Below are 5,926 nucleotides of genomic sequence, written 5' to 3'. Positions count from 1 at the left end.
CTGACCTGTACACTTATTAAAGTCTACATTTTTATATAAAAAAAAAAAAAAAATCTTAAAAAAAAAAAAAAAAAAAAAACAGGAGTGGAAAGGTCTTTTTTTTTTCCTAATTAAAAGACTTAGACAGTTTTAACAATCATAACCTAGAGTCAGAACACCATCTTGTGTAGAACAGCTCAGAAGACAACATGCTGGACCTGTGGGGACATGCTGTATACTAGGCTGCCACGTCTGTCACTGCCACATGCAGCTGGATGCGCCCTGGTGTAAGCCTTTTATACCTCCAGGTTCTTGTCCTTAACCCAAGGTCAGTGAGGACCCTGGCAATGTAGGACAGGTGTGACGTGCTGGGGCCATCATTAGTGAAGCTAAGCTTTGGATGCTGGTTGACAAAGTTAAGTACTTGGATGCAATAAAAAGCTTCCCTATCAAGTTGCCACACGGTAACGTGCTTAATGACATCTACCCTAACCTCACCTAACAGCAGCATAATGCAGGGACCAAGTTCCTTCTATCAGTGGTATGGGAGAAACAGGAAGGCTGCATCCTGCTGGAGAATGGATAAACAGGCAGAGACCCCCCCCCCCCAGGCCAGAGCAGCACTTCCTCCGAGATTCCACAGCAAAGAACTTAGTTCACACACTTAACCATAGCGTGGGGCAGCTAGAGTCAGGCTTACTCAGTACCCACTCAGCCTTGGAAAGGTGGAGAGCATATGCTGGTATAACTTGCTTCACACCTAGGCCCGGAGCTGTTCTTTCTTGCTTACTGAATAGGACAGCACTCTCAAGAGCTGGCAGAAATGGCACAAAAAACATGCATCATCTGTAGTCTGACCTCGGTCTGGCAAGCAGAATGTGGCCCATGCTCTTACCAGTCCCAGCTCTGAGGACAACTGGATGAATGGCTGCCTATGACACAGACTTCGTGACACCATGAATCCCCCAAAGGAGCAGCTAAAGAACTGTCAGAGCCTACCCTGGAGGTGTTACAGCAAACTCTGGAGAGAAACTGATGTCGATATCAATTCTGGCAAACTGCGGCAGCAGAGTTCTTCCTTAGGGGTATATGGCCTTCAGCTCCATGAGGTTCAGGATCTGTCAATGGCTCGGGGCTAGGAAGTAGCTGACAGCTATAGGAATCAATGAACTTTGGCAGTAACATTATTCCAGTAATTTCAAATGCAGTTGTAAGCAACAAGCTTGATACAGCACGCTTAACCTCTAACCTACCTTCTCCTGTAGAAGGGAGAAGATGTATTGAACTCTTCAACTGCAATGTCTGTAGCAGGAGGGCTGGAGAGATGGCTCAGTAGTTAAGAGTACTCAAGGCAAGCCAGGTAGTGGTGCCACATGCCTTTAATCCCAGCCCACTTGAGAGGCAGAGGCAGGTGGATCTCTGAGTTTGGGGTTAGCCTGGTCTACAGAATGCTATCCAGGACACCCAGGGCTGGAGAAATCCTGTCTCGGGAAAAAAAAAAAAAAAAGAGTACTCAATGTTCCTCAGAGGGTAGAGTTTAGATCCCAGGCCCTGCAATGGGCAGTAGGAGGAAGACATGCTACTCTAGCTCTGGGGAGGGCTAACACACTTCTGGGACTCTGTGGCTAACACATGTACATATCCCTCCATCCCCAACACACACATACATTTAGAAGAATAGTCTGTAGTTGGGACAGACTCCTGTAACAGAAGAGAGATTAAGACGAAAATGTAAGTATATTAACATGCACAGTGCTCGGCTCAGGAAAAATAGCAACTCAACACAGCAGGGGATGGGTACGGCTCGAGGAGCAGTTCAACAAAGACAACACTGCAGGGTCAAGCTAAAGCCATCCCAAACGCTGAGAAGTGGAAAATAGTGAGAAGAAAAATAGCAATCTGGAGGAGAAGGAGGATGACGATGACTACCACGACGACAACCACAGCCACCACCACCACCGGAAAAAGACAACTTGACAAGAGGATCAGGAGGGGCTGGGGAAATGGTTCAGTGGTTAAGAGCACTGACTGCTCTTCAAAGGACCTGAGTTCAAATTCCAACAACCACATGGTACTCACAACCACCCATAATGAGATCTGATGCCCTCTTCTGGTGTGACAGCAACAGTGTACTTATAATAATAAATCAACCTTTGGAGCAAGCAGGAACCGAGAGAGCCTGGTTGACCAGAGCAAGCAGGGATCAAATAGAGGTCCTAAATTCAATTTCCAACAACCACATGAAGGTTCACCATCTGTACAGCCACAGTGTACTCATATACATAAAATAAATATATAAATCTTTTTAAAAAAGAAAAAAAGAAAGAGGATCAGGAGAAATAGGACCACAGGGAGTAATGGGAGATGTATGAGATTCACCTATGTACACAGGAAAAACATAAGGAAACTTACTCTGTATTATCAATGCAAGCTAATCCACATGAAGGTCTGCTGCACAGACACCTCTGAGATGACAAGTGATCTCTGGAGAGAAAGTATACCCAATTGTAGACAAGCAAAGCAGGGAAAAGGGCAAGAAGGGTAGGTTTTCTTGAAAGACCTTTTCTGTTCTTGGTTGGGGGACATCACTTTATTTGGAGTTTTGGGTTTCAAGGTCTCCCCAACACTGAGACTGTCCCCTTCCGTCCCTTCCCTGTGAATGTGAGCACACAGGCAGAGCTCCGAATTCTGGGTCTTCAGTTTGAACCCTCCAGTCCTGTTTCCTTCACACTTTCCATTGCACGTAACATCACAATTATTACCATCAACTTACTGGACTGAGCAGCACTGAGAAGATTATCAGAAAGGCACACTTCTGGATGTCTGTGAAGCTCTTTCTCAAACGGTGACATCACGGGGGAAGACACTCCCTGGGTGTGGGATCCAGAGGTTCAGAAGGAAGAGGCCCACAGGTGTCGAATTCGTTCTTCCTCCGCTTCCCCTCCATCTGGGCTCTATGCTATACACGGAGCAATTATGCTCTGCTACAAGTTCCCCACCATGAAGGCATGCTTTACCACAGATCCAGAAACAGTGGAGCCCAGTAGCTGAGGGCCCACATGCCTAAAATCAAGATTAAAAAGTGAAATCCTCTCACAGCAGTGAAAACTGACTTTGGCCACACAGGCACATAGCAACCTTTCCTTCTGAGCTCCTCACACCTCTCAGTCTGAATAAATCCTATTTCTCAAGTTGCACTTAAAGGTGAAGTCAGCTTCAGGCTGACAAGCACCAATACCTATAGCATGCCAAGCTGTGAACCAGACTGGTACAGAGAGCCCGGTTACTGCTCTGCAGGAGTGACGGCAGCTCAGGAAGAAGACATCCAGCCTCATAGTTCAGCTCTGTAATTACTTAGTGTCACTGGGCCAGGCACTATGAGGACTGGCTTCTGTAACATCAAAATTCCAGAAACCGTCCAAGTTAACACAGCACCTCGATCCTCCGACTTCTACCTGGCTGTCGAGTGGTGAGCTGACTGGTAGAGTCATTGTGCAGGCACAGATGACTCCAGTCCCAGGAACCAGGAAAAACGAGAGGAGACAAGTTTCTTACTTAGTATCGGAAGCTTTATTTTGCGTTTTACAGTATCTGCTTTCCCCATATTGATCATCAAGGCCTTATGGTGAGGCAATGAGAACTTAGCACATGAATCAGGTCTATTGAAAAACAATGGATAATTTACAAACACGTCTCTATAGAATCAAAAACATTTTATAAGACACACTCTAGTACACATGAATTTTAGATGTCAAAAGGCATTTAAAAAAAACAAAGATGAACGAAACCTTTAACACTGTGGAGCCTGGCAGAACAGCGTGGACGGCAAGCTGGACACAGCTTCGAAGGCCGAGTATGAGTAGAAGAAGAGGATTACTGGCTGGGCCTTCACTTAAATAATTTATCAGTAAGAGTCTCTTTTTAAATGAATGTTTCTACCAAGTGAACTTTTTTTTTTTTTTGCCTTGGTAGCTCATCAAATTTTATACGTATGCTTGTTAACAACTTGATTTAAAGAGCTGAGAATTAGTGGAAGGGAAAAAGGAAAGTGGCTTGTAGTCTTACTGAAGTGGCCGGCATTGAGCTGCACATGCACAGAAGGGGAGTGTGCACATAAAAGGGATGCAAAGACTCAATGCCAAAACTTACACGTGTTCTCACTTGGGGAATTTAAGAAACAAAACAAACAAAAGAAAAACAAACAAAAAACAAAACAAAAAAACCCAAACATGTCCTCAATTAGTTTTAAATTTTCAAAATGACATAATACAAATCTTCACACATCCATTTTAGGGCTCATTAAAATGAACCATTCTGCTATTTCTACTTAAAGTATAATCTGTATGTGGTTTAGTTTAGGGGTTATCTGCAGACAGGCTCAGAGAGGCCACTCAATGGTCATGGCAAGCATTGGGGCTCAGGAAAGCTGAGGCAGGAATCCCGAAAGCTAAAGGCCAGAGCAGGAAAGTTTGAAGCCAGCCTAGGACACACAGCAAAACCCTGTCTCGAATCAAAAAATAAAAAGGACATAAGAAAAATGAAAATGAAAACAAAAGGATCCTGAGCCGGGTGGCCCGTGGCCTTAACGCCAGCATGTAAAAGGTAGGGGTGGGGAGATGTCTGTGAGTTTAAGGCTATCCTAGTCCACACAGAGATTTTCAGGCTAGCTAGAACTATACTATAAGACCCTGACCAAAAAAAAAAAAAAAGTAGATAGTTTGATTGGGCAGTGATTTTTTTTAAAGGTGCCTAATGTCACAAATTTAGTATTTTGCCTCAATGAACCAGGGACCAGGAAGTGAGCAAGAGATCCTAATTGTCTCTTCACCAATCCACTGGCTCACTCAGGAGCTGCAGGCAGCTGTGCTGGCCTCAGTGTTTTCTGAGGATACTTGTGAGTAGTGAGAACCTCTAAGCCCACAGAACTGAGATCACGGAGATGGACAGAGTAATCTATAACTTAATCCCAAGCATGAGTGCCTTGGCAGGTCCCTTTTTTGATATAATGTGGGCCTAAAACATAACTTAAGTGATCTGTATATTCTAATTTTTTATTATATCCATGAGATGGGTTTCTGAGACATCTCAACTTAATAATCATCTTGCATCTCAGATTACCTCTCCTGTTAGTCCATAATATTGTCTAGAGAGAGCAGTTAGGAGCCTTAAGAGCACTTCATAGAAGAGATGAACTGAGAGTTTACTGACTTGGGAGAAGAGTTTGTTCTAACAGATCCTTACAGATTTTCAAGTGCATTTTTTCCTATATTGAATAAGAACTATTCTCAGAGCAAATATTGAATGATAGCAAAGTTCTAACTCATTAAGACAGCATATTTTGACATCACCAACTCAAAATGCTAAAGGTACCACTATTGTATGCAATCTGGAATGATCTTAACTATAAATTAAACTCCTGAGACCAAATGATCACTACCGTTAGACTGTTTCGACCCCCGAGTCCCAACAATAACACAGAGACTTTTTATTATTTATGAATGTGGAGGCCTTATAGCTTAGGCTTGTTCCCAACTAGCTCCTATGACTTAATTAATCCATTTATTTTGGTCCACATTTGTCATATGACCCGTTATCTCTCTTTCAGTCCCTGAAAGTCAGACTTCCTTTTGTCTGAGTGGCAAATTCTCTGCACAAATTCTTCCCATAGTTCCTATCTCTGCCGTGATGCACAGGCCACCAGTGTTTACTAAACCAATCAGAAGGTGATGGAGAGGAGTGTTTACAAACTACAATGAAGGTGCTTAGCAATTAAAACAACAATACTAAAGTCCCAAGAGTATTCAGCTGGGAAAGAAATTAACATCTGAATACAGCAGTGGTGGATGCAAGCCTTCAATCCCAGCACTCGGGAGGCAGAGGCAGATGGATTTCTGAGTTCGAGAACAGCCAGGGCTATACAGAGAAACCCAGTCTCAAAAAAAAAACC

The sequence above is a fragment of the Mus caroli genome, chromosome 15 (genome assembly GCF_900094665.2).
Source record: "Mus caroli chromosome 15, CAROLI_EIJ_v1.1, whole genome shotgun sequence".
Classification (NCBI taxonomy): Eukaryota; Metazoa; Chordata; class Mammalia; order Rodentia; family Muridae; genus Mus; species Mus caroli.
Note: the sequence above shows the minus strand (reverse complement) of the source record.